Here is a 26,267-nt window from a genome sequence, read left to right on the forward strand (position 1 = left end):
ACAGAGAACCCCATCTTCAGTTGTAGCGCACACTTAGGGGCCACCCACTGACGCAGCTCACTCAGGCTCAGCTCTGCCCACTCTGTGACCTGCACAGCGCCCCCAGGCCAGACTGTCTCTGGCCTCCAGCGGTGACTCCATGTCCTTGGCAGATCATCTACAAGGTGAACTTTTACCCCACTGTCAATCAACCACCCACAGATGCTCCTATGGCGTCATTTCCACAGAATGACCCTTGTCCTAAACACTTGAGGAGGAAGGACAGACGGAGAGGATTATTCTCCACCCAAACTGGCAGTGCCCGAAGCTCTCCTCTTCCCTTTGAGGGAGTCACCCCCCACCCTCCAGGTCCTAAGACACACCTCCACTTACTTCCCCCTCCAGGGTGCCCCTTCCAGTGTGGCCAGCTGTGAACAGGACTCCAGTTCATCCTGCCAGCGGTCCATGACGGGGGGAGTGGGGGGCCGCGGGGGGCATGGTGGTTCAAGCTAGTAATCCAGTCAGGGAGAAGCAAAGAACTAGTGGATCCCCAGGGCTCACTGGCCAGTCAGGTTGCCTACTTGGCAAGTTCCAGGTAACTAAGAGACTTTGTCTCAAAAAACACAGGGGACAGCATCTAAAGAATGACAGCCACGTTGACTGGTGGTATCCATGCAGATGGGTGCACACATATGGACACCTGTACATACATGTACGCCTTCATGCACACACATATATGCATGTACATATATGTATATCTACTACAGAGATGGACAGACAGATCTGTCTTTGGGGGGATGGGAAAATGCTGAAAAGCCACAACTGAGTTCTGCCTCTGTCTGACTCTATGTGAATTTTTTTTTTTCCAAGACAGGGTTTCTCTGTGTAGCTTTGGAGCCTATCCTGACACTCGCTCTGGAGACCAGGCTGGTCTCAAATTCACAGAGATCTGCCTGCCTCTGCCTCCTGAGTGCTGGGACTAAAGGTGTGCGCCACCAACACCCGGCCCATGTGAATTTTTTAAAATGACACTCTTTGGCAATGAAGTCTTGAAAGTACAAGGAGTAAGTCATAGTCTAGAAGCTAACAGAAATATGACATCCATTTAAAAAAAAAAAAAAAAGCAGAGCATCCAGTTACTGTTGAGATAATTTATTGAGCTCATTAATTGCTTGTCCTGGGCTGAATAATGACTGTCTAAAGATATTAAGTGCTAATCCCTGGGTCACATCAAAGTGACTTTATTTTGGAAAAGTGACACTGTAGACATGGCTAAGGGATATGACAAGATTAACCTGAAGTAAGAGAGTGGGCCTCCACATCCTCCCAGGTGTTCCTTTGCAATAGTGGCAGCAGGACGTTTGTATGTACCTGGCACAACAGAGAAGGCCATGTGAAGGAGGTAGAGATAAGAGCCAGGGGGCCTCGAGCCAAAGCACACCAACAACTAGTAGAAACTGGGAAAGAAAAGGCGGCTGGCTGGGGAGGCACAGAAAGCCTCGACAGCGCTGGGATTTCAGACCTCTGGTACCCAGATGGTAAGAGAATTCATCTCTCACAACTTTAAGCAATCAAGTTAGTGCAAATTTGTAATAGCAGCCACAAGGCCCTAATAACTTCCCCAGGGGACAGAGGTAATCTTTACCTGATACAAGCTTCTAAGAGCACATGTCCAGGCCCCATGGCCACCCTCCTTGCAGCCATAAAAGGCCACCTTCTACCAGCACCCACCTCACCCTGCCCTCCTCTGTAATCTCAGTGACTTCTGACAGTCTGGCATGGCAGACATTAGTCTCCGAGGTGATGCTGGATTCTGTCAAGTTGACGGTTACCACTAAGCGGCACAGCCTCCTCTTCGTGTCATGGATCTATGTCCTGATAAGCCCAAGGTAGCCAAATTCTCTATGTAGAAAATGCATGGCGTACCCTTCACATACCATCCCTCCTGGCTCAGTTGTACAGTGTGAGGTAGGAAATGGACTGTCACACTCGTGGTCACCAATGGGGAAAGGGCATTGAACCACATACTGCCAGCTCAGGAAATGACCCAAATGTAAAACAGTGAAGTATACTTTTTTATTGAATAGGGATCACCTTTGTGCTATTGTAGTCAAATAATCCTAAATTGAGCCACCTTAAGCCAAAGAATGTCTACATTCCCCAACCATCTCAACCTTCTCTCAACTCCTAGGACGGGAAGGGGGATAAGGTAATGGAATGACTCAGCAGGGAACACCTCAGATGACTCAGCAGGGAGCACCTCCCATGACTCAGCAGGGAACACCTCCCATGACTCACAACAGGGAACACCTCAACCCTGCCCTTGAGCTATCTCACAGAGGTCTGTGGTCAATAGCAGTGCGGAAACTAGTCCCAAAGACGGATTCATATCCCAAGCCCTGGAACCTGTAAATGCTGTCTAACTAAGCAAGAGGTCTCTGTCACATAATGACTTGGTCTTCAGATAGGGAGATCATCCTGCATCAATGGAGTGAGATCCAGGGACCTTCACAAATGGACTTAGAGGATGAAAAAGATCAGACAGGCACACAGAGAAGAAGGCTACACGCAGGAGACAACGTCTGTACAGCCACCAGAAAGCAGAACAAAGTCAAGATCTCCCCAAGGGTGCAGGAGGAAATTCGGCCCTTTTGTCATATTGATTTGGAATCGATAAAGTTGACTTTAGACTTTGGATACCAGATACTGAAGAATAATTTCCTGTTGTTTCAAGCCACCCAAGCCAGTGGCAATTTGTCACAGCAGCCCAGGAAACTGACATTGTATGTCATCATCCAATGATGTCTTATTTCCCAAGTTCTACCAGTCCAGTGGCCCTGTGGGAACATCTCAAGGGTTAAAACGCCCTCGTGGACAGAAGGGTGCCTATTGAGCTTGCCCCATCTTCAAATTGCTCCTATTCCACCCGACACTGACAGGCTCCACACTGATAATCCTTAAAGTGGAATGTCATTCTGCCTGCATAAAACCATTTAATCAGCTGCACCTACAACAGCTGAAATGGGAGCCAAAGTGAATGGGAATTAAGGGGAAAGCAATCAATGACCGACACAGGGGGCCTGGATTTAATAAGACGGTAATCAGAGCTCTGCAGGAAAATGTCTAACACCCTTTCCATCAAGGTAAAAAGCCAATGTGGGCACAGGTCTCTGCCAGAAAGAGAAAACTGAGTTAGGCAGGAGAGTTTTAGAGGGAAGCAATGTCACCAAATACCTGTAAAATAAGCAGATTTAGCATGGGAGGGGACACCAGTGGATAAGACCACTACAAGGCCACTGGAGGTCAAGGCCAAAGCAGTACTGTGTAGGTACTCCCACCCACTCAGGGTGTACGTATGGTTTTTAGTTTCCCGTGCTGGGAAGTGTGGAGAAGGTAAGGGGTAATCCAGGCCAACAGGTCTCCCTGAGAAAACCAAGGATCTGAGTTGCAAAGTCTAGAATTTTACAAAGGTATCTATCTACTTTCAGGTCTAGGGAGGTGTCTTTATGATTAAGAGCACTGTCTACTCATCCAGAGGACCCAGGTTTAATTCCCAGCACCCACGTGGTGGCTCACAACCACCAGTAACTCCAGTCCCAAGAGATCTGACGGCTTCTTCTGGGCTCTGCAGAAACCAGGCACACATGTGGTACATAGTGCATGGGCATGTGTGTGCGAGCGCACACACACACACACACACACACACATCCAAACACATTAAATAAAATTTTTAAAGTGGAAAAAAAAGGAATCTATTTCCAAAGACTGCCCATATTTCCAGCGCACTAAGTGGCAGAGCCGTGGACAGGTCTGAGGGCCAGCAGCACACCCACCCACTTACGTGCCCATAGAGACAGTGCCTCACAAGACCATCACCCTCTAACCTCCAGACCTAAATGAATACGAGAAGGCTTTGTCCTGCATGGAATGGCAGTGTCACTCTCTGGCACAAGACAGGAAAATGACTCGTGACATTGATGCCAGTATTATTACCTCTTTACTTAGAGCAGATCAGCCAGTAGGGAGCAAGAAAACATTTGGCTCCACCCGGCTGATGGAAAAACACACACCACCCTGACCCACGGTTGTGACCCATAAACAAGAAGCCAGACCCGCATTTCAGTGTTCTGAACTCTCCTCAAAGGGTTTCCTTTTCAGTCCCAAGGCAGTAGTCTACCGGTCTAGTCTCTCATCTTTAAATACTGACTTGGTTGAGACCGTCTACACAGGACCAAAGCTATCAGCATTCATTCCTTTGTCCACCGGCTTTAAACCCATTGTTCTGAAGCCCCATCTAGAGTGATACACCAACTCCCTAAGGAGGAAACTCAGGTATAAAGTGAGCCTCCCGTGCGCCGGAAAGAAAGATGGACACCTTTTAACATCCCAGAGGCATACCCACATTTTACATATTTCACACTAGATGCCAGGTTTCGGGAGCTCATGCCTTCATCAAGACACTTTGCTATTGTAACGTTTTAAGCCCACTCAGGGACTAGAAGCCCTAACAACTACATTTTTTTTTATGTGGAAATGATTCCCCCAAAAGTTTTTCTGTCAGAGCACTTCGGTTTCTTAATGAATATTATCTGCTAAAGTGAAATTATCTTTCCTCCTTTAACGAGCAGGCATTCGGCATTACGGCACACTGGATATCATTCCAGGTCACGACTATACACCATAACCGGCTCATGAGTCTTCCATCTTTTTTGTAGGGACAGTTCAGATTATTTGTAGTGGTTTGAAATTACTCTTATAAAATAAACTGTCCCTCCTTAAATGCATAAGTTGAAGCCCTAGCCCTCCAGTGTGACTATATTTGCAGACAGGGATTTGAAAGAGGAGATTAAAAGTAAGGTGGGGTTCACACTCTAACCCAATACAGCTACAACCATATGGAAACAGAAGAGAGACAAGAGTTTTGTCTCTTCCTTTGTTACACACAGAAAAGGCCGTCGGAGGACAGAAAAGGAGGGAGACAAGCCTGAGGAGAAAACTGTCAGCACCTCCATTCCTAACCTTCTAGAACCCCAAGAAAATGAATGTACGTTACTTAAGCCACTCCGTCTATGGGATATCATTATAGGACCTGAGCAGACAAATGGGACACCAAACGTCTTTAAAATTCTCCAGCGTTCCCCACAGTAAGAACAAGGGACCAGGGCTCAGTCACCAGAGGCAGTTCTCAGAGACCTTCTCCTGTCCTCAGTGGGCTTGCCACAGGCCACACAGGGCCAGCACCACAGCTGAGCACCAGCAACACTCAGGATACAAGCTAGGCACAAGTCTTCAGGCTGTGTATGACTTGGTGGCTTGGACCTCTCAAGCCTTCCTCACTGGTTTGAATAATGAAGAAGTAATTATAATGCCTGCCTTCTAGGATGCTGGAGAAAGACATGAATGCTCACCCATCACCAGACTCCTGTGAGTGGTGGTTATCAGGACTTTTGTGTTTTGCACAAGAGGTGAAGGTAAAAACAGAAGCCAAGAAGCCCCTGCAATCCAACTACCCCCCCTGCAACAGACCCCCATCCCTGGTTCCATGGGGGATCTAGTCCAGTATTTCACTTCTCTCTGGCCACAAGGTATCTTGCTCCCAGCATGGGACCTCCTGCTCCTCTTTTCTTGCCTACAGGCAGTACATGTCCCCTCCTCTACCGCCCTGGCTCTGATGATGTCCACAGACACTGACTGGGAGCGTGCTCTCCTCCACATGCTGGCAGCCACTCAGCCTTGTCACCTCTGTCTTTCTCTTCCAGGTATCCATAGGCTGTCCCAGCTGGCAGCCTCCTCCTCTTCTCTCCCCTCCCCCTCCCATCCCTGGCCCAATCCCTAATTAACCATCAAGACCTGTCAGCTCCAACTCCTAAAGTCTCTCTTTCTTCCCCCTTCCTCAGTCCCTCACCGACGCTGACCTGGGTCACACTTCCCTAACAGTATCCTTGTCTCCGGCTCTGGTCCCCACTCAGGCTGCCCAGGAAATTCCTCCCCCACACACTGCACTCCCAACTCCCACTCCCCTCTCATCTCATCTCGGGTTACACTTTCCACCCTGCTCCTCCTCCCTCGCTGTCACACCACACACACACACACACACACACACACACACACACACACACACACACACACACAGGAGAGAGAAAGGGGGTGAAGGGAAGAGGGACTGGTAATCCCCCACAGAGGCAGAAATGGTGCTTGGACCTTCTAGCACTTAGTAAAGAGCGGTTCCTGGATCCACTAGGACGGATGAGTTCATAAGAGGGTGACATGGGTCTGTGCACAGATAATGTTAGCAGTGTTAGGGTCAGGGCCTGGGTCCTGTCCGCCGTAATGAGCTAGCCCTCTGTCCTTAACGGCCCAGCTGAACAATAAAGAGCAAAGAAAGGAGACTTACTCAACTCAACCTCATTACAAAGAGGAAGAAATAAAGAGGTCCGGTGACCTCCAAACCCATTCGGGGGTCCTGACATGAGGGCTGGGTTTAAATACAAGTCGAGGGATATGCCTAACAAAGCAGACCTGGTCAGGGTGTGGTCCCATCCATCACAGGCCCATTGCTGTCTCAGCTTGCAGTCAGTCCCTCCTGTAAAGTGGTCTGACAAGTAGTCAGGACAGTGTGAAGTCTCTCTTTGGGAGATAAGTGGCCACCCTCCCACAGGTATCTGCTTGCAATTTTTCCTTCTCTTAGCATGAGACTCCTGGGGAAATCATAGTTTGGGGGGAACCAATGTTTCAATAGTTTGATCACCAAAAGGAGGGGTGCAAATGTCTCTCTAGAGTATTTCCATCCCTGTCAGGTCTGATGAGGGATGGCCTTCTGTATGTACGTTTCTCTCATTGGTTGATGAATAAAACACTGTTTGACCAATAGAGTCAGGAAGATAGGTGGGACCAGGAGACTGGGAAGGCAGAGAGGCACCAAGGAGAGATGCCACGTAGCCGGCAAAGGATTAATGGTCTGGGCATTCTCCAGTAAGCCAAGACCACATGGCAATACTTAGATTAATAGAAATGGGTTAATAATTAAGAAAGAGCTAGCCAATAAGAAACCCTAGTCATCAGCCAACAGTTTAATAACTAATATAGCGTCCGTCCCTGTGTTTATTTGGGGCTGAGAAAACTCCACCAATACAGGACAGTTAAAAGAAAGCCACATGAGGACATAGCCAGGACAGCCGTCTAAGGACGAAGAGAGACTTCAGGAGAAAGCAAACCTCTGTGCCTGCCCTGCCAAGGCCTGGACTATTATTTACCCTGCCCATCCTAGGGTTGTCTAACTGGTTACTAGGATCACTCTTGTGAACCTCATTACACACGATAAAATCTGGGTGACCATGCTGCATGAAATCAGCAAAAAGAGAAGCTCGCCAACTCGGAAGAAGCCAGGAAGAAAAGTGACAAGGGGCTGAGGGCCCTGCTTCTCCAGCCCCAGGCGGAATTCTGTGTAAAAGGGCTGAGCACCAGCATGATTAGCATGACCCAGTGGGAAGTTTTGAAAACCGATTGGCTCCATGCCTTCTTCCCCAGAAACTGTGTACATGCATCCAACTGGAACATGCGCCCATGCGGATGAGACTTATTTAACAGGGAGCCTTTGCTGTCTTCATAATTAATTTCAGTGTTGCTCTGATTCACAGAGAAGGCGATGCCAGGCGGCAAACATGCATGACTGTCTTTTACAGGGACCCACTAATTACTGCTGTTTATGTAGCTGAACGCAACTGCTCCTGACCCCTGGCTTCCTGCTGGCCTACCACCACCACCACCACCACCACCACCACTACCACCACCACCCAGGCTGCAAGCGAAAACTCATCTCTTTGTAAATAAGGGGAGGAAGTGTCTTTTCCCCCAGTATTAAAAATGAGTGGGGAAAAACTTCCTTCCCCAGATGAAACCACAGAGCTCATTAGAACAGATCTCCCCAACAACTGACATACCTAGCACTGGGCAAAAGCCAAAGCCTCAACTCTATTTTAAGAGGAAAAAAAAAATAATCAGCCACTGCAGGGCTGGAAAGCCCTCCCACGCCCACCCTGTGGAGTTCGGAAGCTGCTTTCCCGGGGTTACTCTGTACACACTCTACTCTGGCTCTAATTCATTGGGCAAATCACCCTGGAAACACACCCTGCTGGTGGGAAACAAGAAACTGGATCCTGCTGGATAAGCAAATGGGAGCTTTCTGAGATGGCACAGTAAAGGCTGGACTGCAGATACGGGATCCTGCAGGACCTGGAGGTCTTACCGAAAGGCCGCCTCTACCTTCTTCATGATCATGCTGCCTTTGCAGACCATGCATGACACAGGATGCCAAGTCAACCTGAGCATGTACATGGTAGGACTGGGGAAATGGCCATTTCAGGGGGAAATGAGGTTCTACTGAGCCAGGGGTGCAAGCATCAATTCTCTTTCATGACAGAGGTTTCCAGAGGCCATGTGACCCCTCAGGGTCACTCCCCTCTTGGTCTCTGAAGCCAGTCTATAAATACTGGGGCTAAAATACTACACTCCGATTGTCTCAAATCCCTTCAGTTCCCCCACTGGCCATTTCTACTCCCTTTTTTCCCCTGACTCAGCCCCATATTATCCAGAGCCTAAACCAATGACAACAGAGGGGAAAGCCTTAAATTATATAAGCTGAAAGCAAAGAGATCCAAGGCAAGGGGTGGGTTTTGACAGTGAGGGTTCCCAGGCCACTGAACTCACTCATGGAGACTAGCAGCAACCCCACTGTCCAAGGACACCCCAAGGTGGGCATCCTGTACCCACATTCCTTATGCACCATCCCTAAGATCATAGCCAGGACTGAGACTCTCTCGGAAAAGTCCCCTGGGCTCATCTACTGCCTCAGTGACCCAAATCCTTTCCTCCTCCTCGCAACCAAGCTTCTTCTTCCAGAACATTCCATCTGGGCTAGCCTCCTCCAAGGCTGCATGGCTAGCATGCTCTTAGCCCTCCCTTCTTCCCATCCATCACTCACAGAGGCTGAAGATTTGTCCTTACCCGTTCATGACAGGAAATCTCTCAATAAGATGTCTTAATAAGAAATGTGCAGTTCTTCATGATCTGGTACCAGCCCTGCTTCCTGCCCCTTCATTTTATTTTTCTTGGAACAAACTTTATTTTGACTACTTACATTCTATCAGTTTTTGTTTGGCTCCATTACTTTTGGTCAAATAAATCCTTCATTCTTTAAATGCTTTTATATAGCAGTCATTGTGAAACATCGAATCCTTTATTTTGTTCATTCTCTATTTGTGTGTGTGAGTGTGTGTGAGAGAGTGTGAGAGAGTGTGTGTGTGTGTGAGAGAGAGTGTGTGTGTGAGAGAGAGAGTATGTGAGAGTGTGTGTGAGAGTGTGTGTGTGAGTGTGTGTGTGTATGAGTGTGTGTGAGTGTGTGTGAGTGTGTATGAGTGTGTGTGAGAGTGTGAGAGAGTGTGAGTGTGTAAGTGTGAGTGTGTGTGTGAGTCTGTGTGTGAGAGTGTGAGTGTGTGTGTGAGTGTGTGTGTAAGTGTGAGTGTGTGAGTGTGTGTGAGTCTGTGTGTGAGAGTGTGTGTGTGAGTGTGTGAGAGAGTGGGAGTGTGTAAGTGTGAGTGTGTGTGTGTGTGAGTCTGTGTGTGTGTGAGAGAGAGTGTGTGAGAGTGTGTGTGAGTGTGTGTGTGAGTGTGTGTGTGTGTGAGAGAGTGTGTGAGAGAATGTGTGTGTGTGAGTGTGAGAGAGTGTGTGAGTGTGTGTCTGTGTGTGAGTGTGTGTGTGTGTGTGAGTCTGTGTGTGTGAGTGTGTGTGTGAGTCTGTTTGTGTGTGAGAGTGTGAGTGTGTGTGTGTGTGTGTGTGTGAGTCTGTGTGTGTGTGTTATGGGGGAAGGAGACCTGTCACAGGCTGAGTATGAAGGTCAGAGAGCAACTGTGTGGAGTTCATTGTTTTCTCACACTTTGATGTGGCCAGCGATCCAGCTCAGGTGTGACCAGCACTTTTACTGGCTGGACCACTTTGCTGGCCTTCACATTCTCATCCTCCGTCATGCCCCTTCTCCCTCTTTCTCTCTATTACTTTTTTATAATGACATGTAACAAAGCCATCTTCAACATTTTATAAGTGTTTGTATTTGTGTATGTGAAGGTGTATTCGTGGGGGGGGGTAGTGTGCATCCTTTGCTTTCTGAGATAGCATCTCTCAGTGGTCCATAGCTCATCAACTAGGCGGGCCAGTGAACCCCAGGAATAGGTCGTGCTCGTGTGTGTGTGTGTGTGTGTGTGTGTGTGTGTGTGTGTGCGCGCGCGCGCGTGTGTACCACATGTATGACTGGTGCCTGAAGAGAGCAGAAGACGGTGTGGGACACCTTGGAACTGGAGTTACAGACAGTTGTGAGCTACCATGTGTGTGCTAGGAACCAAACCTGGGTCTTCTGCAAGAGCAACAGGTTGTTACAGACGGTTCTTCCTGCCAGCCTGGTCCCACAGCCATGTCAGCCCCAAATGAACACACAAACACTATATTAGTTATAAAGCTGTTGGCTGATGATTAGGGCTTCTTATTTGGCTAGCTGTGTCTTAATTACTAACCCATAACTACTGGTCTATGTATTTCTACATGGTCTCATCTTATTGGAGAATACCTGACTCACGTCCTCTCTTGCCGGGCTCACAAGATGACTTTTCTGCCTACGTTTCCCAGAATCCTCCTCATCTCCTAGACCCGCCTATCTTGCTGCCCTATTGGCCAACAGTGTTTTATTAATCAACCAATAAGATAAATATATACAAAAGGACAACCCCATCAACCAGTGCTTTTAACTGCTGAGCCATTTTTTCCAACCCTGTATTCAGAACACTTAGTAAGCAATCTTTACATGCTCTTTGTCATGCAATGCCTTGGAACCCTGACGTGTGTTTTATACTTCAAGAGTACTTGCTTCCTTTATACTCGGGCACAGTGACTAGAGGCAACCACAGCAGACTATAGGAGAGTTCTAGCCACGTGGCTTTACATAAATCATTTGTTCTCTATGCACAGGTCTCAGCACACCACCTGTCAAAGACCCAGAACTCAGTCAAAAAGTCAGGCAAAGGCATGAGGGACAAAGATGCCCTGCCCTGTCGTGGGCTAAGTGTGCCCAAAAACACTTGGCACGAGCATCTAATGTCAGGGTCCCAGCACTGAGAAAGCACAGGCAAGAAACCTCCTCTCTAGTGACAATAAAGGCAGTCATTATGACATGCTGTGACACGGTGAGCATCACGGCTCCAGTAGGTCTCCCAGTCTGTATTCACATGAACGCCTTAACAACCCAGGGCAGGTGGCTTCCTTCCTGTCCCTCCTAAATCACCTGCTGTCAAGCCAGCCCCAGTGCTGCCTTCCCCAGAAAAGAAAAAGAAGGCCTTCCCCCGACTCCACTCTGATTTATCCGTGTGCAATTACGGTGTCAGTCTGAATAAAGCAGAATTTGTGTTCCTGCAAGGCCTCCATAAATCCTCCTGGCCTCCTTTCCGCTCCAGGGAAGACTAACCGCTCTGCTTGGGAGAGGAGCCCGGGAACGGCGTGGAATCCATAAGCAGAGGGGAACTGGGTGGGAGGCGGCCTGTGTTTGTGAGCTGTGTGCAGACTCGATGGCTGAGATCCTCAACTGTGGTCTCGCTTCCTTTTCTTTTCAACACAAGTTGTTCTTTCAGCCTCCCTTGTGAATTAGCCCCCAGCATATTCATTCATCCATTCCTTAAGGCTGCCACACAATGGTGGCCTCAAATAACAGCATCTGTGGCCTCATAACTCTAAAGGTCATAAGCCCGAGATCAAAGAGCTCACAGGGGTATTTTCTGGTGAGCCTTCTCTGTGGTTTGGTTGGCCTCTTCTCACAGTGGGGTGGATGCCCTGCCCTCAATGAGCCCGCGCCTGTATACAAACTTCCTCTTGGTTTTGTCTTTTTTAATTACATTTACTTTGAGGGATGAGCATGTGTGTGGTTTTGAGTGCCACCGTGGGCATGTGGAGGTCAAAAGACAACTTGTTACGAGTCCGATCTCCCCATGTATAACGGTAGGTGCTAGAGATGGGCCCCAGGTCATCAGACTGGGTGGCGAGCGCCTTTACCCACTGAGCCATCTCAACCAGTCCCCTTTTCTTGTTCAACTTCTTGACTCCTGGGAAAGGTCCACCCTCTCTCAGTTCCCCTCGGCATTTGTAGGGCCAGCTCCTTGGTCCTTCCACCTGGCTGACCCCTCCTCACTGTGCACTGTGTAGGACATTGGAATGTGATTACACAGTCATCCCACGTCTCTTTGGTGCCTTCCCTTTCCACAGCATCGCCCAGGCCTAGGAGAATCCAAACACCTTCTTACAGACAACAGTCAGCCTGGACCTGGACCACGCGCTGAGGACGACCCGCAAGCTTGTTTTCCTCTAGAAAGACTCCCTAAAAACAGCCATCTTCCACGTCCTGAGAGTCAGCTTTGACATGTAAACTGGAGTGTCCACGGAGTCAATAGATGTCACATATTTCAGTGCTAAGGGAGGAAGAGGTGAAGGACAGAAGCCCAGGCTCCTGTCTCCAGATACATCCCCCCCAAAAAATGGGGTACTTCCCATTAAGTCATTAACTTCTTTATAAATAAATGTAACTCTTGCATCTTAACTTTGGATCCTTATCTTTGAAAAGAAGTCTCCATGTCTTCATCTACATTCACCACCCCGACTCCCTCACCTCAGCAGCTTTTAGTGAGGGAGTTTAGGGGACAACAGATTAAAATCCTTTCTGCTCTTTCTCATCGAAAGTCAACACTCAGCAGGGAAATGAGGAAAAGCGGAGACAGGTGTGTCCCTAGGGCTCACTGAGCAGCCAGCCTATCAAGGATTGGTAAGTCCTGGGCCAGTGGGAGACCCTGCCTGTAAACACAAGGCTCCTGGAGAATGACAGCTGAGGTCGTCCTCTGACCTCCACACACACGCGGTTACACACACACCACACATGTGCACACACAGGGTAAGTATGAAAGGGTAGCAGAATATTAAACAGCGAGAGCATAAACGCACACCCCAAAGGAGAATTCCCTAAAGTAAGCCCATCATCACCCAGGACTTCAAAGGTGACATCTGTGAGCCTGTCACCTGTTGTGGTCAATGGCCATGGTTTGTACACTGAGGCAGAGCCACGACTGCCTGCTTAGCTTACAAGAGCGGAGCTCTCAAGCTGATTCCGGGAACAAACAATCTCTGGCATCGTGTCCCATAAAACTGGATTCTGAGCTTTTACAGTAACTCAAATTGCCCGATGATGAATTCACAGCCACCTCCACGCAGGCACTTTTCCTAGCTGCTTTTCTTTCATTTGCTTGTCTTTGGGGTTATGACCCCAGCCTGCCAAGGCTGAGCCATCTCCCCAGCCTGTGTCTCATTTTCTTAATGGTATCATGGCACAAGAGACGTTGTTCTTCCCAACTTCACGTCTTCATCTCCTCCTCCTCCTGCTATAAGCCACTGAGTCTGATTAATGCTGCCCATATGTCCATGGGTGTAGGGCCCTCCACTGCAGGGCTGGAAACGTGTTAGCGGCCACACCCATTAAAAAGAATGAATCTTTCTCACCCCCAGAGTCTATTAACTGCCAACAGCTCCTCAGGAAGGGGTGAAGCCTGGGGGACACCCCACCTTTGTGGCTGTTAACCCCACCTGTGCAGGACTGCAGCTGTTAGCCCCACCTGTGCAGGAGCTGTGGCTGTTAGCCCCACCTGTGCAGGACTGTGGCTGTTAGCCCTACCTGTGCAGGAGCTGTGGCTGTTAGCCCCACCTGTGCAGGACTGCGGCTGTTAGCCCCACCTGTGCAGGACTGTGGCTGTTAGCCCCACCTGTGCAGGACTGTGGCTGTTAGCCCCACCTGTGCAGGAGCTGTGGCTGTTAGCCCCACCTGTGCAGGACTGCGGCTGTTAGCCCCACCTGTGCAGGACTGCGGCTGTTAGCCCCACCTGTGCAGGACTGCGGCTGTTAGCCCCACCTGTGCAGGACTGCGGCTGTTAGCCCCACCTGTGCAGGACTGCGGCTGTTAGCCCCACCTGTGCAGGACTGCGGCTGTTAGCCCCACCTGTGCAGGACTGCGGCTGTTAGCCCCACCTGTGCAGGACTGTGGCTTGACCTGGTGCAGACAACCACAGCTGCTGAGTTCATCACCGTGACAGTCTCATCACATCTGCAGACCGCATGCCTCCCCGTCCTCTGCCTCCTCTTCTGAGATCCTTCCTGGGCTTTTGTGGGAGAGGAAGGATGATAAGGATGCCCCATTTAGGGCTGAACACTCAGTGACTTATTCTCAGCCCCTTGGCCAATTAGTGTTGTTCGGCCTGAGTACGTTTTTCCTCGAAGCGTTTCTCTTCGGTTCTCCAGAGCCTGTGGATCCATGTGGGGAACTGACTCGCCCTGCTAAAAATGTGACCTTTACAGAAGGCCTCAAGGTTCCCACCCAGCTTCCATCCACAGGAGGGATGAGCTTGGGGACTTAACTAGAGTCACACAGATGGGTGGCCACCCCAAAACCAAAGCATGGACACAGCTCCTCTATTTGCAACATCAACCTTCAGAAATATTTTAGAATGAAAATCTCTAACATCATCTAATCAACCACACAGTTATAAAAGTAATTTTTCTGGCAAGAATAAGTTGATCTGTGTGTTAAGAAGTAAATAATTGAATTTATTTACTTTATTTTGAGACAAGGTCTCACTGTATAGCCCTGGATGACCTGGAACTCTTTAGGCAGACCAGGCTGGCCTTGAACTCTAAAAGATCCTTCTGCCTCCTGAATGTCTTTCTTTTTAAATCAATAATAGTTACAGGGAAAAAAATAAAACAAGAAAAACCCTATTCTAATAGGAAAAAAAATCTGCCTGGTAGTGGTGGTGCACACCTTTAATCCCATCGCTCAGGAGGCAGAGGCAGGCAAATCTCTGTGAGTTCGAAGTCAGCCTGGTTTACAGATGCAAAGCAATAGAGAGAAACCCTGTCTCAAAAACAAAACAAAACAAAAAACTAATTTAAAAAAGGTGAACTATATTAGGCTAGAGAGATGGCTCACCAGGTAAAGGTTCTTGCCACAAAGCCTAGAAGAGCCAGCTTCCAAAAGTTTTCCTCTGACCTCCACAACAGTGCTGTGACACACAAGCCACGCCCCACATGCAAAATTAATACACAAATGTAAATAATTTTAATTAAAGAAAAGGAAATGTGAACAGCAAGCATCCAGGGATATGAATATTTATATAATCAAGTCCATAAAAGAACCATTTCAAGAAAGGAGGACCATCGTAGACTTCAAAGGGATGTTTTCCACTTAAAAGAATATGGTCACTAACTGAAAATACACTTGAAATCCTGAGGTGCTGCCTCGTTTCTTTGAGTACTGTGATCTGAGTTACCGTTTTTGGATCTTAAGTGCTTGTCCCAGTGGGCCTCATCCTGAGAATCTGGGTTAACTACTGCCTTATCTGTTTCCTTCATCGCAATTAATGGAGCTTTGCTAGGTCAAAAATCTGGTGGGATAGATTTTAATGTTGCTTTCATGGGAAACAATACGTACTGGTTACAAATCTAACCTCTCAACCATCAAAAATAATAGGTTTTTTTTTTAAAAAAAAAAAACTAAGATACTTTGATTGTTACCATATTTTCAAAAATTGATCAAGAGGGAGGCTCTCATTTTACTAAGCAACCATTCAGGAAGGAAAGGTTAGGGTCTTGGGGAGATGGCTCGATTGGTAACGTGCTTGGAGTGCAACCATGGAAACCTGAGTTCATTCCCCAAAACCCCAAACACTCAGGCGTGGGTGGTGGTGGCAATCCCAGGGAGGCAGAGATTAGTGGGGCTCAATGGCCAGCTAGTCTAGCCTAACTGGTGAGGGGCTCCGCTACCAAAATAAACAAACAGGGTATGGCACCCAAGGTTGACCTCATGACAGATGAGCACATGAACATACATACAAAGACAGAAAGGCCAGCCCACTGTGTGTGGCCACATCCCCTGGCTGAGACCCTGGTCTGTATAAATGGAGAAGGTGGCCTAGCAGCAGCAGGCAGTCGTCATCACTCTATGGATTGACTGTAGGTGCAACATGGCCAGCTGCTTCCTGCTGGGCTGCCTTGACTTCCCCACCGTGATGGACGCACCTTCAACAGGGAACTGGAAGTTCACGCAGAAGTGGCTTGTGTCAGAATAGTTTATCACAGCAACAGGAAAAGAAACTCGGGCTTCAGCCATCAGAACGCAACACTGATCGTCAGAACATGGTCACCAACCATCAGCATTCATTTACTAACTACTAGAATTTGATTACTGACTGCCACCCACTAACCACCAGAACTCATTCGTGGGTCATCAGAACTCGGTGGCCAAGCATTAGGCCTCAGTCACTGACCACTAGGACTCCTCAATGACCACAATTCATTAGTGAGAACGCTTTTACCCACCTTCACAACTCATCACAGATCATCAGAACTTAATTGTCGATCACCAGAACTTGACAATAGACCACCAGATCTCAGTCATAGTTCACCAGAACTCTGCTACCAGTCAGAACTCAGTCATCAACCATTAAAACTCAATCACTGACCATCAGAACACCACTTAACAAAAAAAGAAACAACACAGTCAGAACAGGGCTAACCAGACAAGGGTGATGGGCGGCTTGAAGCATTTGCTAAACATAGATGTGACTAGCACGGGTCCTCGACTCAGGTCTCAAAAGCTCACTCTGACGCAGCCCCCGGCCTCTGTACAGAGCAAGCAGGGCTGATGTGACTACATGCCTGGCCCAGGGTGACTCCTGCCTTTGGCTATCAGCCCAAGGCTTCCAGATTGGAGACCTGTTAGTAATGAGTCAGACACACCAAGCCAGAGCTCTCTTCCCAGGGACTAAATGGGGATAGAGTGCATGGAGGTACCACCCCCTCACATCCTCACCTATAGGGTGTATCCTCCTGACCAGGCAAACTTTAATAATCCCCCAGGAGACATGCTTTGGGCTCTGTAGGAGGCCCTAGGCTAGCAATTGCTATTGTCGAAATGTGTCTTCTAAAACATTTGAAGTCCTACTCCCAGGACCTCAACACAATAGATTAAAGAGCTTCTTAGAACGATGGGCTTATGAAAAGAAGATAATTGGCTCACGGGGAGACTACAGCAAGAACTGTTTTTACACTGCCATGAGCCAGGGCACCATGGGAAGCCTAGAACTTCTCTAGCACCCTCCCTCCCCCATCTCAGCAACCTGGTCTTGGCCTTCCAGCCTTCAGAACCATGGGACAGTGTATCTCTGCTTCTCAAATCCCTATCTTGTACCATGCTATTAAGGCAGTTCAAGGGTTCAAACATTCTCCACTGAGTCCAGCCTTCAGCCCCATTGGGAATTCCTCCAGATTGCTCTGAGCCCTCCCAATCAAGAAGTTAAAACGTAAGCCGCCATACATATACCCACGGTGTCTTTGGAGAAAGGGTGACTCATAGATACTGATTAACTTGGTTGTCACCGCATTCCGGGAGCAAAGAGGAAACCTTTGGACCATGACAGAGCCTCCTGACGATGGCCAGAACTCTCTGAGACCTTTGTTCCACTGAGCTTGTCTAAGGAGCCACTGTTTGGAGACAAATGTGATGAGCAAAGAAGAGTGTATTTTCAAAATTTCTAAGTGCATAAATAATGGGATTTGATGAGGAAGCCAACGCATATTCATTAATGCTGAAAATGTCACATGTAGCATGAGCAGCGACACGGAGCCACAGCAAAGAGGTAGAGGAACTGCCTGGTCCAGGCAAATGACAACAGGTCCTGTGGATGAATGTCGGTGCTCTAGAAAGTTCTGCTCAGTGTGGCACCGGGAGAAAACAGAGGGGAGCCAGCAGGTCCCAGAGAGGACAGAGTGTTCACCAGCAGAACAGAGAATTGTGGGGGCTGACCCTGACGGTCTTGGACACACAGAGCCACCTGGCACCTTCTCTGAGGTCCTCCAGCTTATTAATTAGCTGTGGCCTGATTAGAGTTCATATCTGGACAGTCAGGCTGGGTTATACCAGGAGACACTGGAGAGGGAGGATGACGAAGGAAGGACTAAGTCAGGCTATGGTGGACACTGATCAGTCAGAGCTGAAAACAACACAAACAAACCAATGGACACAGAGGGTAGAAAATCCAAGACGACAGCAAGATGCTGAGATGGAGATACGGCAAATGACAATGCGGGTGGCGGGGAGACAGAGTCCTGCATGGTGACAGCCACTTCGGAACACATTAAAGCCTGAATCGTGTTCCCCAGAAAGATAGGAAATCATACCCACACCCAGTACATCCAAATGTGACCCCTTAGACGTGACCTGCTTCGAAACAGGGTCATTTCAAGTCTAATCTGCCAAGATAAGACCATTTATGTGGACTCTTAGTCTATAGTGTCTCAGCCTTGGTGGCCTTACAAGCAGGAACACGGGCATACAGGGAAAGGTCATATGAAGCATCCGTCAAAAATAAAGAGCAGCTCAAGGTCTGAGCCCATCTTCAGCCACTATAACAAAATACGGCAAATGAAGACTCTTATAAAGGAAAGGACGTTTATCATCTCCCAGTCTGGAGGTCCGGAGGCTCAGAAGTCCCAAGAGCAGGACGCTGGCTGGCATCTGCTTTGCTTCTGATGAGGACCTCATATATGTATTATATGTATCGTAACTTGTCAGGAAAGATGAAAGGCAAGAGGACACGCGCGGAAGGACTGAGGCGGGGACAGTTTCACTTTATAATAAAAACCTTCAGTAACTGCAATCAGTATTAAGCCATTCATGCCCCACAGCCTCTACCTCCCAACATCCTAATCTACCGAATCCCTGAACTGAACACGCAAATTCCTGGGGACCTCTTCTCACTGCCACACGTAGTTAAGTGCCAAAGAAGGCCACAACTTATGGGCAATAAGTTAGCACAGGACAAAAAGTACCTCCATCTTCTGCTGCTGGCCTCCAGGGCACTGAGAACAAACCTCTCTGGCCTTCATCCCATGGTTTGTGTCCTTACCGCCACCCCAGACACCGCAGGTCTAGGTGAGGTACAGCAGGAACTTGTCAAAGCGCCCTCTCCGTGGCTCCAAGGCAGAGATGCCTTCCTCCCTTCCCACTCATTGCCTGTTGGGCTGAGTGGGCGTGAGGACGGCATGGAGCCATGGAAAACCCGCTTCCCTGACATATATTACAAATGCTTGCAACCCAAAAGCACAAAAGACAAGAAGCCCACATGCAGAATTCCTTAAGGGACTCCTCACCAACTACTCCATCAAATGCTTCCTGGGTATCAAAGGCTTTGCCTTCGCAGCAGCTCTTAGCGTCAGCAAAAACTAGCCTTCCACTCTGACTTCCAAACGCACCCAGGAAAAGCCGGTGTGACATTGGACATCCCATCACAGCCCCATTTCATGCTTCCAGAAGCTTCTGGCCTGGCACACCTTGCTCTACCCACATCAGCACAATGCTCTCAACTCAAGGGCCCACAACATCTACGAGAAACATGAGCTGAAAAAAGCATGTTCAACACACCAAGTTCTGCCCTAATTTTTAAACCACAAAATGTAACGCTTGCTCTAATAATAACTAGGAAGCTTTGCCAGATGGGAGCTCACTCACTGTGCACAGGGCATGTGGGTGACGTACAAGGCTGAGGATACTGCGTGGTGTTGCCCACCTCTGCCTGTCCTGGAAAGTCAGACCAACTGATGACACCACCGGTCAAGACTGTAGCAGATCACGTGACCACCCTAGTCTCTGCTATGCATGTTTCCTCCACATGGACTCTGCCTCTCTCCACATTCTGACATGGCACCGTTAGCCCAAGCACCCCAACAGTGAATATACCTCCTGGGTGGGAGCTATGGGTTGAAGGTGAGGTGTTTCCCACAAGCTCATGGGTTTGGAACACTTAGTCCCCAGGTGGTGGTGCTGTTTCAGGGGTGGGCCCTAGAAGGTGGGTACCTGGGAGGTAGATCTTGAAGCCCTACTTCCATCTTGGGTCTCTGCTTGCTGCTCTGCTGAGAGGTGAACAAGGTACCTCATTATCCCACTGCCACATCCCAGAGTCACTCCCACCATTATGCCTTGCCCAGGACCGACGGCCTCCTGTAAACCACGAGCATTAAATCCTTCCTCCCTTAAACTCTTTGTGTCAGATATTCAGCCACAATGAGAAAAGAAACCAGTGATGTGAGCATTAAAAAGCCACAACACAGGCAGCCGCAACAAAGCTGCCCCTAAGGGGCAAGGAACACGGCGGCCTGGTGGGCAGCCACGGGTGGAAGGTGTCTGGGAAACACAGCAGTGTCTGCGTTAGACATCTTCGGGCGGGCGTCTAGCCATTATTCTTTAAGTACAGCAATGATTTATGTAGCCTTTGCATTATAAACAATCTGGGGGTGATTGGGAGTACACAATTGGGAGTGTGATATAGTGCATTTATTTACTGCACATATAGAACTTGAGCATATATATATATATATATATATATATATAATTCATTATTCATATATATATTCATTAGAGTGGATTACAGGCTGTGATCCAGCTAGCCCAACAACAGGTGTCTCTTGACATTGGATGTCTCGCAGGTCTTCAGTCTGCATTAGGACTCTGAAGAAGTAGTTTCTCATGCCAGCAAAGGAATGACGCAGCAGCAGCAGCATAGATGAACCCGCCTGTGAGAGTGAGAGCAAGCAGGCAAAACTCAAAAGCTTCCCTCTCCAAGTGCTCTTATGGGAGACAGCACCAGTGTGGCCCAGACGTAGGGTGGGTCTTCTGACCTCAAGTGATCCAGATTGAGGGTAGTCTTCTCATCTCAAATGACCCAATCAAGAAAATCCCTCCAGGGTGTGCCCAGATGCTTGGGTTTTAGTTGATTCCAGATGCAGTCAATCTGACCAATATTAGCCATCACAAGAGGCCAATAAGAGAAACCGTTAATAGGGCTGGGGAATATGACCCAGTGGGAAGTTGCTTACAGGACAGACATGGGGGCCTGTGTTTGAATCCCTAGAACCCCACAGAACGCTGGGCATGGCACACCTGTAATCCCAGTGCTCTAAGGTAAGATGGGAGGCAGAGACAGGAGAGTTGGCAGAAGCTCGTGGGCCAGCTTAGCTTGCAGTGCACAGCAGCAAGCAACATGAGATCTAGTCTCAAACAAGGCCGTCGGTAAGGGCTGACGCCTGAGTTTGCCTCTAACCCCCACACAAGCCCCACGGAATACACATGCCCATGAAAGCTGGGACATCACACGCATGTAAAAGAAAAGAAAAATCACGACCTCATCTTATGGATTGGATTGTGTCTTCCCCAAAGAAGCTGGAGGCATAAGCCAGCTGACCCTGTAGGGTCTTTGCAGGTGTTCAAGTTAAGACGAGGCCACGAGGATAGACCCACATCCAATGCAATGTCAGTCCTAAGAGTCTAAATCTAGGCAGGGGAGAGATATAGGGAAGGGAGACAGTGTAAGGGGCCATCAGAGACTGCTGGAGCCGAGAGAGAAGTCTAGACAGTCTTCCTCAGAAGGCGCTTGCTGCCCATGACACCCGTGAGGCAACATCTGTGGCTTAACACACCAGATCGGTGGTGCTTGGCCTCAACAGCCTCTCAGAAGGACTCTGCATGAAATGTTCTTAGCAAGAACCACAGCTTTAGTGGCAACACTTTAGAAGGCACATGGAACAGCCATCCTAGTTCACACACATCTCACAGGTAAATCACCAATACTCACCAGCCACATGAAGGCATCCTGTAACAAACCTAGACACCTCTTTGGGCACCCTGATAATTTATATACATACCCTTCAGGAGTTTCTATCGGAACTTAAAGCACTTTCAATAGGGATTTTTTTCCTAAGACGTGATGAACTCAGAGTAGAGCAAGTGTTCAGTGGAGTGAAAGGTGTGAGAGCCAACGTTCCTTCCAGAAGAAGGAAGTGGTGGCAGGATCTACCACGGCCATCACAAAGCTCCACAAGCCGGGCAGCTTATACAGCAGAAAGGTATTGCCTCCCAGTTACAAAGGCTAGAAGGCCAAGACATGGGCTGAGTGGATTCTGTTGAGGTCTCCCCTGACCCCCCCACTCCCCTCCAGCTGTAGGTGGTCATCTCCATCCATGTCTTTGCCTCCTCTGGTCTTTTCCATGTGCACAAATCTCTGCCCAATCTTCCTTTTGGGAGGAGAAAACATTGTATTGGATTAGGGCCAATACATACGATTTCAGTTCTCCTTCCTTCTTAAAGAAGACAAACACATGTGTGCATTTGGACTTTAAGAAAGGGATTTTAGGAGGGCCCAACTCAGCCTTGACAAAGGCAAGACTGGATAGGGGCCAGGTGACCCCTCCTTCATCTGAACTTCCCTACACACATGTTCAGAGTGACAGCTCCCAGCAGCCACTGCTGCACACAAAGCCCCAGCTCACAAGCCTTAGGGAAGGCAGAGGCCTTGCCGAGCAACTTGGCTTGCTCTTGGGCACAGTGAGGCACCAGTGAGCCGCAGCCCACCCAGCTGTGTGTGATAAATCAGAAGTTGTTCTCCCAATGCTGAAATGTACTGTCACAGAGAGATGGATGAGCCTCTCAGGTTACACACCAAGAAAACCAAAACCACTGAATTCCTTTCCCAGAAAGGGGGGAAAAAATCCCAGTTCAGAGGCTCTGGCTTTTCCATTCCCCCCACTTGCATGTCATTGTCACAGCCCCTTATTAAACTGTCACACTGTTCACTCATCCATGGAGAGAAATATGTGGGGGGGGGAGGAACTGGCACTTTGAGATTTCTCTTCATCAATCGTATAGACTGGTTTCTCTCTCACCTTGCTCAAACGTTTTCCAGGGCCCTTGCCACACTACACATCTGAGCCCTCAGCCCCTCCTGTATCCAGCTGAGTGAAGACTCTGGAGACAGAGGATAGAGGTCTTTTAGACTCTACTTGTTCCATAAGATAGGGTATGGCCGGTCTGCAGGGCAGTAAGCAACTCCCTTCCAGACTGCCCCCACCCGCCTTTGCTGTCTGATCCAGGGGAAGCCACAGCATAGACTTTGCCAAAGCAGAGAGGGGCCAGGACTGCTGCTGGCAGGTTTTTGCTTAAAATTTTCTGGACTTGTAGGATATTGATTGGTCTGTCACTCCATTTCTAATTGAGCTGTCTCTAATTTATATATAAGCCCACACAGGTGATTAGCAGAAACTCTGCATGAAGAAGGGACCAATAGATGTTTGAATAAAAAAGGAAGCGGGAGAGATGGCTCAGCGGTTAAAAGCACTGGCAACTCTTCCAGAGGACCCTGGTTCAATTCCCAGCACCCACATGGCAGCTCACAACTGTCTGTAACTCCAAGATCTAACACCCTCACACAGAAATGCATGCAGGCAAAACACCAATGCACATGAAAGTAAAGAAAGAAAATAAGGAAGGAAGGAAGGAAGGAAGGAAGGAAGGAAGGGAGAAAGAAAGAAAGAAAGAAAGAAAGAAAGAAAGAAAGAAAGAAAGAAAGAAAGAAAGAAAGAAAGAAGAAAGCTACAGAGCTGGCCCAGCAGTTAGGAACACTTGCTGCTCTTACAGAGGACCTGAGCTCGTGTCTTAGCACCCACACTGGAGAGCTCATATCTACCTGTAAGACCTTTTTCTGACCTCTGTAGGCACAAGCACTCATGTGCATAAACCCACACATAAACACACTTGCATACTCACAGATACAAACCAGAAAGGTGTTCACCTCCATAGCCGAGTGTTTATCTGTCTTGTTTTCAGCTAATTACAACTGGGACATTTTCCCGGTGTTGAACATTCTGACTTTGCAGACTACTTACCAAATGACTTTTCATTAAAAAAAAAAAAAAATTACACCATACTTTATGCATAGCAATATAGTTTGCATATTAAATGAATTGATATCATTTTAAACAGAAGGAAAAGGGGAAAGATTTGAGGCTACCTCATCATAAATGACTTTTTGGTAGAGAAATACTAATTCAGCAGACTTTACAAAATTGGTGAGTTTTCCATGAGTGTAGGGGGAGTCATTTGGTACAGAGAGGAAGGGACTGGTTCCTTTCTTTCTCCTATTTCTTTCTTCCTCTCCTCTCCCCTAGGCCTTGGATGACCTTCCCTTCTGCAACAAAGAAGTCTAAGACATGTTCTCTTTTCAAATTTGACATTTAATACTTCAAACTCCAAAATTAGCTTTGATTCAAGAAGCATTCCTGTCCCACAGGCAACAGGAAACAATCAATATCCCGTCTCCATCCTGGGACAACTGGCAGCCACATGCAGCTGAAAAGGTACAGGAACAAAATGGCCTTTTGGGAGGGGATGACGGGGACATTGTAGGATGGAAACAGAACTCCAGGAACTCCTAATACAAGATCACATCCTCCTGCCGGTCCCATGTTGTCAATGGAGGACTCGGAGACTCCAGGGGCTTCTAACCAAGGGTCAGTTAATGGCAGCACACACTGAAAATGTTCAGCTGGCTGCTGGGAAAAGAGGAGGCCATCAAGTCAAAACCACTTCCAAAGACCTCCCCAAGGTAACCAAAGGAGAAGTGTCTACAAATTCATTCTTGATTCCATTTTGCAAAGAAGTCTCAGGGACCACAAAGGTGACCAAGGGGTGAGGCCAGAAAGAGTTCAGTGATCATTCCTAGTATGACCTCATGAACCCTTGAAACATAAGGAAACACACACACACACACACACACACACACACACACACACACACACACACACACACCACAGTCTAAAAAGAGCAGAAAGTAAAAGCCAGGAGACAGAGAAGACTGCCAAGAGCCTCATGGCACAGGCAGATACGAACGAAGGGTGTGGAATCTGAGGAATGCAGACATGTGTGTCTCTGCATGTCCAGGGCATTCCTGCCCTGGGGAGGTGACTGCTGAAGAGGTGTCCACGACCCTCTCCACCGCCCCGCAAAGGGAAACTCACTCCAACACACAGATCAACCGAGTGGAGGGGGAGGGGGCCGTCCAAGTCTCGCCGGCTCGAGGAGCCTGACCTCTACATAGCTTCAAGTTAAAAACGGGTTTGCGAAGGGAACTGGGATTGTCATGTAATTAAATCTTGTTTGTAATTCAAATTTAAAAAAATGATTAAAAAAAATAAAAACAGGTTTGGGAGTCTAAATGGAAAGTGTAACCGACTGCCGTGTGTTCTCTAGCACAAGGATGTTACTTTAAGCTAATTAAACAGCCTTCGCACATCACACACACACACACACACACACACACACACACACACACCATTTACATACACATATGTACGTGATTGTCACTGAATATTCACGAGACATATTTCACTATGCTACAGACGGAGAACTGAAGTTTAAGAGGGTTTCAGTACCCAAGACCACACAACTGCTAAGAAGCAGAAAGATGTGGGCAGAAGCTGTGAGCCCCCAAAGCCTGCGGCCTGTCACTATGAAACAGGTTAGGAAACACAAAGTCTCTCCCTACCCAGCACAAAGACTCCAGCACAAAGCAAGGAGAAACTGGCAACAGTCACAGACAATGCATAAAGCAAAGCCAACAACAAAGCCTCCCCTCTGCATGAGCTTGAAAATAAGGGGAAACTAAGGAAAAACACTGTTGAGCAGACAAAACAAAACCTCAATATACCTCTGCCAACAGAGGGTCATAAAATGAATCAGTAAATGACTAAGTAGGAGATAGTATCTACAACATAACAAAGCTAACATTCTTAATATGTAAGTAGTTCATAAAAACCAGTGAGTACTCGAAAATGGCGAAACTCGCTAACAGTTAATCAGGAGTTTCCCACAGTGTTGTCGTGCAGCAGATCCTTGTGAACAGCAATTTGGTAATATGTGAAAACTTTGCAAATCCTGTTCCTGAGGAATGGACCAGAGATACAGACAGCAGCAGCAACAGTGTTTACACAACGTTAATCTTGAAACAACCCCAGCTTTTCAATATTACAATAACGTCAAACAATGAGAGAAATCTCAAAACATGAAATTTAAAAGAAAACTTAACAGTGTAGGAGAACAGTATTTCTCTGTATTTTCAGTAAAATAAGGGGTACGTACAAAACAGTATGAACAGTGGGTATCGACGCCGGCACATATGTAATCTAAGGGGAAAGGAAGGCCAGCGATGCCGATAACTAACACATATATGTACTGCATGTCACTATATATAACTATTAGGTGCATGTACTGCATGTAACAACATACAACTATTACATGCGTGCATTACATGTAACTACACATAACTATTGCATTG

The 26,267-nt window shown here is 47.9% G+C and overlaps 1 protein-coding gene across 1 annotated transcript in view; it reads right to left on the reverse strand.

Moving 5' to 3' along the window:
• The window catches only part of Hunk (hormonally up-regulated Neu-associated kinase), a 107,855-nt gene that overhangs the window by 63,752 nt on the left and 17,836 nt on the right, over nt 1-26,267 (reverse strand). The gene's annotated exons all lie outside the window — the stretch shown is intronic.

This window comes from Cricetulus griseus, chromosome 4 (genome assembly GCF_003668045.3).
Source record: "Cricetulus griseus strain 17A/GY chromosome 4, alternate assembly CriGri-PICRH-1.0, whole genome shotgun sequence".
NCBI lineage: Eukaryota > Metazoa > Chordata > Mammalia > Rodentia > Cricetidae > Cricetulus > Cricetulus griseus.